Here is a 13537-nt window from a genome sequence, read left to right on the forward strand (position 1 = left end):
ACTGGTGTTTGAACCCAGAATGTGTTGGCTCTGTGATGGGAGAGAAGAGAAAAGAGATAAGAAGTTGGAGGAAGAGGGGAGGAGGGGGAGTTGAAGCATAAAACAAAACCATCAACCCTTGGGAGTTGGGTGTTGTTGACCCCAGCTGTCCTTCCAGCCTCAGTTGACCTCCGTGAGTGAGGCACACTGTCCTTGTGTGGAGGGCCCCAGTGTATACATCCAGGGGGCTCAGGGATGGGAGGTCTCCGTGGGAGAGGACTTGGGTCATCCTTGGGCCTTTTGGCAATGGAAACATCTGCAGATCCAGCAGGGGGTTATTCAGGGCCAACTCAGGAATTTAAAATCCCTGCAAGCTTCTGGGGCTGGTCACTGGGATTCACACTCCCCCAAGCATCTCTCAGGGCACAGAATCAAGCTGTCTCTCTACTCGTTCCTCCCTTGCCCTGGGCTTAGCCCAACCCACCCACAGTTGGCACCTTGCCAGAAGGGAGCAATGCCTTCTCGGGGAGCCAGGTCCTCAGGCCACAGTCCAGGCTCGGGAGGCGGTGGGAGGCCCCCCAGGGGTGTGAGGGCAGCCCACGGTGTAAGTCCCAGGCCTGGGCATGGGCACAGAGCCAGCGAGCTCACTTAGAGAGCAGTGGACAGGGAGGGCCGGCTGCTTGAGGAAAGACCTCAGGCAGCCTCCAGACCTTGGCAGGGAGGAGGCTGTGCCTAGAGGCTTCATCCAAACACAGTTCGTTTCATGGAGTCACCAAATTTCCGAGTCTCCACATCCTTATGAGACCATGTGATTGTGTCACAAAAGCCCCATCCAGAAAGCTAAGCCCCAGGCCAGATCTACTCCTCATTCTGCTGATGTGTGAATTTAAACATATCTCTTGACACCTGAAAAATGGAAAGAACACTTTATAATCTAATAAAGATCAGAATATAGAAGTCACGTAAGATAGAAGTCACGTATTTGAGCTGTTAATTCAGACGGTCTCATTCACTTCTTGGGTATGTGACTTTGGATGAGTTACTTAATCTTAGTTTCCTAGTCCGCAAAATGGAAATAATGAAATGCATACTCTATAGAAGAGTTGTGAGGATAAATGAGAACATGTATATAAACAGATTTGGCCCCTGGCACTTCAGTGCTCAATAACTGTGAGCATTTAAAAAAAAGTACTATTAATTTAACTTCCTGGAAACAAAATAAAACCACAGGAATGGTAATGTTCTTGGGACACTGTATATTACTGTGAGGAATTATGAGTCCCTATATACAAGGAGGTAAATGAAATTCAGAAATGTTACCAGATTTGGCCAAGCTGCATAGCCAGGCATCACTGGTTTGGGAAATGAACTCACATCAGAGATTATAAGAAAATGGCTCCCCAGCTGACCTTACTAAAGGAAAGTTTATTTGCTGGGGAGGGAGGAGGGCAGGTGGAAGAGGTCAGGAAAGGGAGGGATGCTCTCGATGAGGCCATTCCATGACCGTGTAGGTGCAGTTAGAGCTTACAGGAGGATGAGGCCTCCAGAATGTACCTTTGCCAGGCACCCAATAGCCCACCCTTGCACAAGGCCACCGCCTAAGGGAAGAAGGACTGCTACGAATTGGGAGGAATTAGTTTTCCAGATTTGGACTGTATCCCAGCCAGTGGAGGCTAGTGGGAAAAGCAACTGCACTGAAGGCAGAGAATCCTAAATTCAAATCCTCTCTTAGCCACTTCCTCACTGACCTTGGACAGCTTAACCTCTTCAAACCTCTGTTTCCCCAGGCTTTAAAGTTGTAGATAATAAATGCCTGTGTCTCTGGTTTTCTGTAAGGATTAAAAGAAGTAAGTAGTAGGTGCCTTCCTTCTCCTCCCGATTCACCTCAGTGACATAGGCTAGTGGACAGATCTTGGCAAATAAGAGAGCTCTCCCCCATTGTTAATGGCCTGATGGCTGAGCACTAGATGCCGGGAGACACGGGGTCAACTTCAGTCCCCGTGAAGATGGCAGAGTGAACAGAGGCAGGAAGCCCTGCACCCTCAACATTAGAAATACCAAGCTAAATATTATTTTTAATTTTTCACAAAATGTATTGGCTGAAAATCAGGAAAGAAAATCTCCAGTTGCCAGGAATGAAGAGAGAAGACGAAATTCTTTAGATGTAGCCTGTCTCACAAGGGGAGGGGAATTGCAGGCTTGGGTCTGCCTGAGGAACTGTGGAAGCCGTGGCTGCCCAGAACAACGATGTCAGGACTGTATAAAATCCTCAGTCCACAGAGGGTCATTTTGTCTGGCATGCTACTCTGACAGAAGCAGGAAAGCAGACTGTAGAGGATTAATCCTGAAATAGCCAGAAAATTCCTTTACCCAGAATTCCACACTCTGCTGTTTTCATTTAGTCGAGGTTTTACCATGTATATCAGGAAATGATTGTGCTGACCTTTCCTTTTATCCATAATCACACAGCGTGTTTCGCCATTTTTCTTTTCTGTATTTCTCAGCTCCTTTGGAAAGGAATAAGAGACCCGCCCCAGGCAAGAATGCAATAATCTGACTATGATTTTAAGGGACCATGAGGTTCTTTCCAGTGCACCATTAAAAACTATTTACAGGAGGAAGAACGGAGACTAGGACGTTTGGGATGGAGGGCATAAGTGAGAGTCAGAGAGGGAAGGTGGAAGGGGGTAGATGGCAGTTTGGTGTGGAGGAAGGTTGTTCAAAAGAGGGAAAGGCCTGGGGTTCAGGTGAGCAGAGGACACTAGAAAGGGCTCCATTTGAGCCACCTGGATTTGCCAGTCCTCACAGGATCTGAGGACAGAATGATGTGATCTGAGCCCTGAAGGGAAGAGAATTAGAGTTAGCAAAAAGCTCTGTAGCTGCCCAGGAAATGGATGATTATTAGGGCCATGTGGGTTTAAGATGCTAAAGAAAGACTCACTCAGAATATATTCCTACAGAGGAGAAGACGGCAAATGCTTTCTTATAAAAGAACATTGCTTTTAGATTCATAAAAATGCCCCCAATTTAAATCTCCAGCTGGTAAAAAGTTTCTGAGTCATTGATGTTGAGAGGAGAATAATGAAAGTAAAATAAAATACAGCTGTACCATTTACTAGTGGCATGGCACAAGGATGTCACTTCTTTTTTTCTGAACCCAAGTTTCTTCACCTATAAAATGGGAATGATAATAGTACCTACTTCATTAGGAACATTGTGAGAATTAAATGAAATAATGCATTTAAGTGTGTATTGAGTACAGTGATGGTTCATCATAAGCCCTGTGAATGGCTGTGGTTTGGGCAGGGCTGTTTTCCCAAGATGCCCATCAGCAGTCCTGGGACCTTAGATGACTTTACTTTGCAAGTCTGGGTTTGTAGGTATAGTGGTCAAGTGTATAAGAGCTATAGTTTAGACAGTTGGATTGGAGATTGGATCCCAAGTCTGCCATTTTCCAAAGGAGTGAGTTGGGATTATATATCCTCAGTGAGCCTCATTTTTTTTTTTATATATACAAAATGGGGGTGATGACAGTACCTACCTTAGCAAACTCTCAAAAGGTGGTTACTATTGTTAGTATTACAAAGGCAAGGTCCGTCTTTTGCTTGGCTTTCCCTCAGTGGCCTATAAAGAGAATAATCACCATATTCACTGCAGGGATTTTGCACTCGGTAGGTCAGCGGCCAGCAGGCAGACTGCAAACAGTGACAAAAGGTATAGAGCCTCTCATCTGTACAGATTTGATTCATCACAAATTTACCAGGTCAAGAATTCCAGATAAAGTTTTTCAGCCTTCACCTGCAGACCATGAAAAATATGGTGGGGATCCAAAGCACCTTCATAAACTGCATATTGTTACCAGACTAAGAACTAGGAAAAGACATCCATTTGGGAAAAAGGTTACAATAAAGATGCTTGGATTAGAAAAAGCACCTATTCCTCAGGTTCACAAGAATATCCCTTCAGTGAAGGCAAAAAAGAAAGTGGTTGAACATTTGAAAAGAATCAAGTCCCCGTTGAGGTGATGGATTCATGGGTGTATACGTATGTCAAACTTAGCACCATATGCTTTTCAAGTGTGTGCATTTTGTTGTATGTCTATTATACCTCAATAAAGCTGTTAGAAACAAACAGACAAACAAAAAAAGAATCAAGTCCCTGAAGTTGCCACAAGGACTTGCAGCAAAGGAGGACATGCGTAATGCCTGCCTCATGAACACTGGAGAATTAGTAGTGCATGGCATCTAAACCCTGTGGACCAGGGAGCAATTAAGTCCTAATGCCAGAGCATTTCAGATTAAAAAATGCAAACCATCTTTATTTAAAGATGGTGAGAAAGTGTTTCTATTAAAATATATTTTAAATACACACACACAAAAAAAAGGCAAGTTCCTGATTGGTTTACCTTCCCTTTGCAGATCTGAGCTCTTGATGTACTCTAGGTCAGACCCAAGTGGTTGTCCTTTTCTTACTGTCATTTGTACCTTTCCTCCATCCATTATGAAAGAAAGCACCATGAGGATCATATACCCATCAAAGCCATATCCTATACTAGGGACCCCATCTGAGCAAATTTCAGGTTCTAATATTCAAATGACACTGCCACAGCTGCTGCCTCTGAATCACCACACAATTCCTCATCATTACAGGGACAGCCCAAATATTGGCAGAAGAAATCAGAATTAATATTATTGGAGCCAACAAGAAGGAAGCCCGAAATTACCTAAGGGTAAAAATCAGCCTGCAGTAAACAATCCTAGCTAACTGTTCAGAAAGAGAAACTTCCATCTCCATGCCCACTTCTCCTATCCCTTTCGAAATCTGTTTCAGAATGACAGAGACAAAAATGTAGATTAGAAGTCAAATAAGTGGCAAGTGAGTCAAAATATTTAAAGGGAAGGAATCTCTGATTCATGTGCCTTTGATTGCAGCTTGTAATTGCTCCTTTCATGTTTAATGGGCTTCCCTGGGCAAGGCTGGGAAACTATGCAACAGCCGCATTCCGGGTCCCCCTGGTGTCACGTGCCTGTAGCTGTACCAGGGTCCAGCCTCATCCATGGGGCATCAGAGGCAGAGGAAGAAGCATGAGAATGTTGGCGGGAATGTATGGAATGTTGAACTATTAAAGCCTGGGAACAGGGAAGTTCAGAACCCAGATGGTAAGGGAGGACAGACCTAGTGTCAGCTTAGACAAGTGATGGACCTCTCTAAGGCCAAGGCTCCCCACCTATGAAATCTCATGGGGCTCTTGATAGCATTAAATTAGAGCATGGATATAAACCATCTATCACAGGGCCTGCCACACAGCAAGTGCTCTGTGACTTACTCATTCAACATGTGTTCAGCCAACAAATAAATAGTGCCTGATAATTTGAATAGAAATCTCAGGCCCAGAGGAGGCAGATGCCCGCCCAAGGTTACTCACACAGTCATTAGAACTCAGGCATCCAACTCCCAGGCCAGTGCTCTTTCCCTGGCCAGAGTAGTCGAGTCTCAGTCATTCCTCCAACTCTTGGCTGGCCTAGTCCCAGGGAATCAAGCCTGCCCTGTTTTGGAGGTATTCACCAACAGAGCATGATTTAGGGGGCACTTTGAGACCCCCAAGTGCCCCAGGAGGCCTCCCTAATGGATTTTCCTCCCTTCTGATCTGAAGTTCCCCATTCTATCTGGGTTAGACAACGGAGCAGAAAGGGACTAACAATTCCTCAATTCCGTTATGTTTCAAATACTATTCTTGGCATGTTAAACATATCTTCTTGTTTATTCCTCATAAGAGCTCTGTGAGGTATTTTTGTCCCCGGTCTGCAGGTGAAAAAACAGGCCCAGAGATGCTATGTGACTATTTGGGTCAAATTGCATCTTCCCCCAAAACACACGTTGAAGCCCTAACTCCCAGTACCCCAGAATGTGACCTTATTTGGAAAGCGTCACTGGGAATGTAAGCAGGTAAGTAAGATGAGGTCATCAGAGTGGGCCCTAATCCAATATGACTGGTATTCTTATAAAAAGGGGAAGTTTGGACATAGAGTCATGCCCAGAGGGAAAGCACCACGTAAAGATGAAGGCAGAGAGTGGGGTGAAGCATCTACAAGCCAAGGAATGCCAAAGATTGCCAGCAAACCACCAGAAGCTGGGGGAGAGGCATGGAACAGATTCTTTCTCACAACCCTCAGAAAGAACCAACTCTGCCAACACCTTGATCTCAGACTTCTAGCCTCCAGAACTGTGACGTAATAAAGTTCTCTTGTTTAAGCCACTGGTTTGTGATACGTTGTTATAGTGGCTGTGGCAAATTAGTGACTGTGGATCCACACATGACCACTTGGTTGTTCAAGTCAGAAATGTGGGTGTCATTATTGATTCCTTCCCTTCCCTTCCGCTCCAATCTGGTCCATCACCAAATCCTACTGATGCTTTTCCTCCTTAATATTTCTGATTCATCACCTCTTTCCATCTCCATTGCCATTTCTGTCCTTCAGGCTACCATCATCTTTCAGCTGGATCATCATAACCACTTTGTATCAGGTTTCCTTAACTCTTGCCCTATCCCAGCTCAAATCCATTTTCCTCAAAATAGCCAGGGCAATCTTCATCAAATAAATCATACCTCATCACTCCCGTACTTAAAAATATTGCAGTGGCTCCCCAGTCCTCCTGGGGTACAACCTGGATTTTTTCCTAGGCCAGCAATCCTAGTCCTTATCCTAGTCCTACCTCATCTCATCCTTGATCTCTGTGTTTCATCCAGATGCACTTACTTTTAGTTATTCTCGTTCATCAGACTTGACCATCTCATGGTCTTTGCATGTGCTGGTCCTTATGCTTGAAATGCTCCCCACCCACCCGGCACCCGCACTTTCCATCCTGCTAACTGCAATGTAGCCTTCAGCTTTCAACCTGCATGACTCCTCAAAGACTTTGCCTGAGCACCATCTCCCTCTAAATTACTTCTACCTTGTTATTTCTCTGACTAGACATCATGTTCTTTTTCTTCAAAGATCTTACTATAATCTATATCTATGTATTATTTAACGTATATACTTCCCAAGAAGACTTTATAAGAATAGAGACCTCGCGTTTTGTACACCATTGTCTCCCTAGTGCCTGATATGCAATACCTGGAATATTGTTGGCACTCAATAAATATTTCTTGAATGAATAAGTGAAAGTCATCATTGGCATTCAAAGTGGGTTCAATATAACTCTGATGTTCTTCCAAACCAGAGCATGCAGACAATTGCCTCTTGAAGGTTATAGTTAAAATTAAATCATTATATAATTTCTGCTTCCAGTTATGGTGGAGTGCCTTGATTTAGACCAACCCTCCCATTAATCTTAATTAAAATAACTATAAAAGCTAGATTAAATTCAAAGACAAAAGAAAAAGTCTGTTTGATGGCATCAGAGAACAACCATGGCAGCCAGGACTTGAGGGCACGAGATTCCAGGGGACAGAGACTCTAAGAGAAGTGAGCCTGATATTCTGCTCTGCTTTTTACCTTAAGGAATTTGTTGCATCCTAAACTGGGTGGGAGAGAAAGGTCAAGAAACCAAGCAGAAGGCGGCTGGTCAGAAGCTAAAAAACTAACTCACACAGAGGTGGAGAGACAAAGGTGAAGTTCATAGACGTTAGAATGAGGAGCCCTACTAAACACGCTGGGCTTCCAGTTAAGACCAAGAGTAAAGACAGATTGACAAACTGGAAGTAGACTAACCCCTACTAACTCTCAGTTGAGACCCATCTCCATTCCTGATTGGATAGGCAGGATCTGTTCTTCCTCTCACTGCTGGCCAGAAGAAAATAAAGTTTTCTCTGGAGAAAGATGACATCATCTAAAACCGCCACAATTTCTCATACACCAAGTCCCACATTTTCCTCATTGCAGCCCTGAGAAGTCTGTCATCTTCAAAGAAGACAACATGAATTCCACATAATTCTGAATCCCCTTGGACAAGCCCAGGCAGATGCCAAGGGCAGAGCACAGGGTGAAGAGAAGGATACTGGGTAGCTAGACAAAGCTGACAATTTGAAATTACCAGAGAGCTCAGCTGCCTGGAAATTCACTTTGAAAACAGAAATCTGTCTACTGTGCAGCCAGCATGTGGACATATGGAGACCCAACGCAAAGAGCACGCAAAGCAAATGTCAGCAAAGGAATGATTTCTCTTTCGACCAGCAATGAAATTGGCTTCAATTATTAGAATAATGTGATATTACAGATGGAAAGACCCTTAAAATTTGTCTAAGCCAAACCTTTAAACCTTTCACTTGCATTGACTGAGGCGCTGAGATGGGAAATTATCTTCCTATGTCTGCACAGAAAATCGAGTTGGTTCTTGGACACAGATGGCTGGGCTCCACATCCAGCCAGACTTCCTCCTTGGTTCACTGTCTCAGTGAAGCTCCAAGCTCAGACTTCTCTAGCCAGCAGCCCATCAACACTGCAAACAACTTCAACAAGACTATAAATGTCATGTTAGACATCAGATGATAAATGTGACTTCTCCCCAGCAAAGAGAGCCCAGATGGGAAAAGACAATGGGATTCCCATGCAATTAAATTCTTCCTCTCCCCAAGGACACCACAACAATTTCCCATTTATAGTGTTGTCCTAATAAATACACAGGAAGTCATAATTCACTGCTATTAGTTAAAGTAGTCATGTTGTTCTCACTTTTATAAAGTCACATTGGGCAGGATGTTTCCATCAAGTAAGCAGCTGGGCCTTTAAAAAACACAAAGCTGGCGCTTGCATCTGTGCTGTTACCTTGAAAATAGGGATGGAGCCTCAGAGTTTGGGAAAAGGGCAGCAAACGAGGTGACAGGAGGGCCAGGTTCTTGTCCTTGTTTTCATTTCTGGTCTGGATGCTTTGGGCAGATCTCTTCAACTCAAAATAACATGAACTCCTTGTTGAGCTCTGTGCTAAGAGCTGATAAGCTTTGTCTCCTGCAACCTTCTAAGGTAGTGGCCAAGGAAATGGAGGCTCAAAGGGCTTTTGACTTGAGTAGGGCCCATTGGAACAGTTATGACAGCTGGGATTCTAACTCAATTACAGGGCATTTGGCTCTAGAACCAGAATCTTTTTTGTTGTGTTATGTTTGTTTGTTTTTACCAATGTCTTGTTGCCTTGGCTTCCTCAACTGCATGCAACCCCAGTGGCACTGAAGCCGCCATCTCTCAGACATCTAAATAACCTCAACTCAGACATCTCCCCATCCGCTGCCTGTGGCAGATCTCAATTTCTCCAAATCCTCAAGGGCATCCTTTATCATGGGCATTTTTGACTTTGGATCTGCAAGTCCTGTCTCTGTCCATCCCATACCAACATTCTCAGATGAGAAACTCAGGTCCCATGCATCCAAAAAAGAAAAAAAGGAAAGTGCAGCTAGGAATCCATGGGTGTAGTGAGTTTAAAAACAACATGAGAGGTCACGGGAGGAGTCACAGCTCACAGTTTAGCCTTGCCCTCATCCCACTCCATTGGCCAACTGTCTCTTCTCTCTCCTTCCCCCAGGACCCCAAAATGTCTTGGGTGCAGCGGTTCTAGCCCTTTCTTGAAAGCCTGGAGGTTGGCCAACATTCGTTGACTGCAGGGACTCCCTGGCCAAGCAGGTGTAGCCAACCAAGCATTGTCTCAATAATGCCAGGTTTACTTTAAACGGGAGTCTCGAGCATCTGCTGAGAACACAAATCTTTTTCTATACATTAAATGCAAAATGAAGAGGTTAAGAGACATCGAAGATGCCCAGACTGAGTTCCCTGAACCCCAGGACCATGAACTCTTTTCAAAAGCCAGATTAATACTACACATTTATCTACAGTGAAGGAACATACAATGTCAGGTGTCTTTGCTTTAAGCTAGAATTATATCAGGTCTGTGGTTTTCTCACCAAATTCTGATAACGACTGTTTATGTTTCTGGTTAATTAAAAGAGCTAAATCCTTTACTACTTAAAATTTGATCATTCACTCATTCAATAAACATTTATTGATCAATTAGTCTGTGCCAGGCTCCGGTATTCAGTGGTAAACAAGATGAAGTCACTGCCTTCAAGGTGGTGGCAGACAGTAAGTAAACAAATAAATTTGTATAATAGTGTTAGATAATGACTTGGGCACTTAGAATTCGAAGATATATGCCTTTGTAAACCCCCCTTTCAAATCCAGCCTGAAGAGTTCTCATCATTTTTACATATCTTCCTGCAATGGTTTTTTCTTTTTAACATCTTTATTGGAGTATAATTGCTTTACAATGGTGTGTTAGTTTCTGCTTTATAACAAAGTGCATCAGCTATACATATATATATCCCCATATCTCCTCCCTCTTGAGTCTCCATCCCACCGTCCCTATCCCACCCCTCCAGGTGGTCACAAAGCACTGAACTGATCTCCCTGTGCTACCTGCAATGGTTTTAAGGTAGAACACATTCCAACCAAGAGTGCAAGCCTTGGTGAGAATTGGTGTCAATCTTCATTGGATTATGAACATGAAAATGTTTCTTTGGGGGATACATGACTCTATTTTAGCAGATGCTACAGGCTGCACAGTTATAAGTTAGTTCAGTATCTATTTTGCATACAATACAGCTTGGATGTTAATTTAGACCTTGATGCCAAAGCCTCTCTCCACAGAAAAGGAAGAGGGCAGAGGAAGACAACTCAGAAAGAGCAAAGTTCCTCCAAATTCCTTGCTCACACTTTAATCTCCACAGAGGTGCAATTAACCAGGAGGCCCCTTCCCATTGCTTTCATCACCCTCACTCAGAGAGGAGCTTTCTCTGGGCACAATCAAGTGCTTTCAGAGCTTAAAAGTCATGGCTTTTCAGCGAATGTAGCTTGTCTATTTCCATTTCATTCAGAACATGAAGGAATGGGGGGTGGAGGGAAAGACAAAAGACCAGGAAGAGTCTATATTCCGAGAATGGGTAAGTGACTGTGGAGATGTTTAAATATACAGGACTGTGAACAGCCTTTTATGATTTCATAGACCCTTAGAAGGTAGAGTCGGAGAGAATCTTAGAGACCTACAAGTCCAATTCTGTGCTTGACATAAGGGGAGACTGAGTCCTGAAGAGGAAAAGCAGTCTTTCTAAGGCCATCAGGTTGGTTGATAGCCGAGTAAGGACTAGAACCTTGACCCTCTGGTGCTCTTTCTGTCAGACTGTTTCCACATTCCGTTCCTTCGTTTATCCTCTTTTATGTTGTTTTTAAAAATCTGTTTCAGCATGTAGAAATCCTCCCTTTTGTACTAACGCAAATATTCTCTAGTTTGCAAAGAACCAGTCTATATTCCATGTGCTTCAAGAAGTTAACCTAGTTATTCTAGGAATAATTTCTGCTTTGTTCTCTGAAATCACATTTGTCATCTGAGTCACGCATTTGTTTGTGTGGTAGCTTGCAAATGACGGTTTACAATTTAAACTGTCTTAAGCAAAAACAAAAAGAGACAATTTGTTTGCTGCAAAACTGAAAAGTCCAGGGGTAAACTTACTTCAGGCATGACTGGATCCTGAGGCTCAATGATACCGTCAGGACTCAGCTTGATTTTCTGCACTCCCTCTTCCTCTGGGTGAGCTCCTTTCTCAAGATCTCCACCTCACGATGGCATGATAGCTGCCAGCAGCTCCAAGTTGAACCTTGTCCTCTCAATAACACCAGCAGGAAGCAGATTTCCTCTTTCCCAGCAGTTCCACAGAATTCCCATGCAGGAGTATCATTGGGTCTGATTGGGCACATACTTGTTGTTGGTCTGCTGTGCTCACCTCCTCCTAGACCCAGGCCATGACTGTCATCATTAGATAACTGTGGCACCAGGATAGGGACACTTGGTTATTATTACATGACTTGTGCACAATGCAGCATACTGGTGTTCATGGAGAATGAAGAAATTGACAAGAGTTGCTAAAGTCAGTTTTTGCAACCGCGAAGCTACAGTTTTACAGTATGATGCCTCACTGGGAATTTCCTGAGACTGTCAGGACCTTGTGCCTGATGGGCCCAGTTCCATCATCACCAACCCAAGAGCATCTTCCATGGGAAGCTGAAGCATCTCAAGCAGCTGAAGTCTCTGAACATCCTACAGCCTGTGGTCTCCTGGTATTCTGCTGATAATATATTCTTTGAGCTTATCAGAGTAGTCTGTAACTTCTGTAAGATTCAGTTCAGAGGGTACATTTTTGACAAGCTTCTGATGACTTTCTACCCATCTCTGGGTCAATTGCTGTAGCCACAGGAATGTGATGCTCCAATTAGTCTGGCCTGAGTCACATGATGACCTGAGTAGCTCCACATGGCAAAAATGACTCTAGTGTTAGATTCTTTAATAGTATATATTTTCTGGAGAATGCTGAACAGCTCCTAATAGCATGGAGTGTGGAGTAACAATTCCAGCAAGGAAAACCAAGATGTGTTACCAGAAAAAGAGGAAAAAGAGGAAATGGAGTTTGGGCAGAGAAGAGAAATGAAGATCCATCGCAGGCTGTGTTCTCCCATCGTTTCATATGTATAAACCTAGCTTTTCCAAATCAATTTTAAGATCCTTGAGGGTAAAAATGAAGCTCAATATTTAATCAATAATCATTAAGTTGTTATTGAATAGTCAAAAGCAAACATTTATTGGGCACCCAGAGAGAACATGATGCTTAGAGGGATTTTAAGATCAGACGTTGCTTCAGATCTGGGACTCCAGTGTAGTGTGACAAACATATCCTAAATATCTACTGTATGCCAAGCATGGTGCTAGTGCTGTAGATACCAAGTTGAATAAAATATAATCCCCACCCTTAAAAAGTCTCATCTATTTGGAGTAAGAACAGTAATACCATAATTTATTGAGTATCTACAGTGTGCCTATATTCCACATACATTAATCTTAAGTCTTAGCACAACCCCTGCAAGGTATGACATATTATTTCAGTATGATTTTACTGATACCCAGAGAATGACACCTAAAATCTGATAGTCGTTTGGACTAAATAAAGTGTTGAGAATGTCCAAAGTCACACTGCTAATATGTAGTAGAGTGGAAATTTCTGGTTTCGAGGTGGCTTGTAGTTGTTTCTGATCATTTAGATATGTAGATATTAAGATAGTGGAGGGAAGAAAACAGAAAAAGGAAAACCCATTGCAAAAGCACTTTAAGCAGACCTTCTTTTCTGAAGAGTTCTGAAAAGCTCTTAAACCTTATTGCCTGCCACTGTCTTTAATTTTACTTTTGGACACCTTACATCTTCAACCCTTTCCTATGTGAATTATAAAGCCCTTCAACCATTAGAGGATCGCAGCGCCAGATAAATACAATGTATTATAATTACCTTTTTGGTCATAATTCTTTTTTTTCTTTAATGGAGCATACTCTTTGTGGCCACTGAACACTACTTCTGGTTGATTAGGCTCTTAGTATTCAATAAGTTTCAATAGGAAATGAGCAGAATTAGTACAGTATCTTGAAAAATGAGCTATTAATATATTTTTAATAACCAAGATGTTCTGACAAGAAACTTGTCGATTTTTGTCACTATAACATTATTGCAAAAATGATCTGCATGTAGGCTGCA

The 13537-nt window shown here is 43.0% G+C and overlaps 1 protein-coding gene and 1 pseudogene across 9 annotated transcripts in view; both read left to right on the top strand.

The window, feature by feature from the left end:
* ADRA1B (adrenoceptor alpha 1B) overlaps window positions 1–13537 on the top strand; it is a 627213-nt gene that overhangs the window by 393763 nt on the left and 219913 nt on the right. The window lies entirely within an intron of this gene.
* Window positions 3384–4259, top strand: LOC109551900 (large ribosomal subunit protein uL30m-like; annotated as a pseudogene).

The sequence above is a fragment of the Tursiops truncatus genome, chromosome 3, assembly GCF_011762595.2.
Source record: "Tursiops truncatus isolate mTurTru1 chromosome 3, mTurTru1.mat.Y, whole genome shotgun sequence".
Lineage (NCBI taxonomy): Eukaryota > Metazoa > Chordata > Mammalia > Artiodactyla > Delphinidae > Tursiops > Tursiops truncatus.